Genomic DNA, 591 nt, shown 5'->3' with positions numbered 1-591 from the left:
CATGGTTTTTCCAGTAGTCATGTATGGATGTGAGATTTTGACTATGAAGAAAGCTGAGGGCTGAAGAATTAATGCTTTTGAACTGCGGTGTTACAGAAGACTCTTGAGAGTTCCTTGGGCTGCAAGGAGATCCAACCAGTCAATCCTAAGGTAAATCAGTCCTGAATATTCATTAGAAGGACGGATGCTGAAGCTCCAATACTTTGGCCACCTGATCAGAAAAACTGACTCATTGGAAAAGACCCTGATGCTGGGAAAAATTGAAGTCGGGAGGAGAAGGGAATGACAGAGGATAAGATGGTTGGATGGCATCATTGACTCACTAGACATGAGTCTGAATAAGCTCTGGGAGTTGGTGATGGACAGGGAAGCCTGACATGATGCAGTCTATGGGGTCGCAAAGAGTCAGACATGACTGAGTGACTGAACTGAGCTGAACTGAAAATATAGTTAAGTTACAATGTATTAGTTTAAGGTGTAGAGCAAAGAGATTCTGTTGTACATATGTATGAATAAAAATACACATATTCTTTTCTTTACTTTCTCTTCTATTATAGGTTATTACAATGTATTGAATTGAGTTCCCTGTGC

This window comes from Bison bison, unplaced genomic scaffold (genome assembly GCF_000754665.1).
Source record: "Bison bison bison isolate TAMUID 2011002044 unplaced genomic scaffold, Bison_UMD1.0 scf7180017864196, whole genome shotgun sequence".
Taxonomy (NCBI): Eukaryota; Metazoa; Chordata; class Mammalia; order Artiodactyla; family Bovidae; genus Bison; species Bison bison.
Note: the sequence above shows the minus strand (reverse complement) of the source record.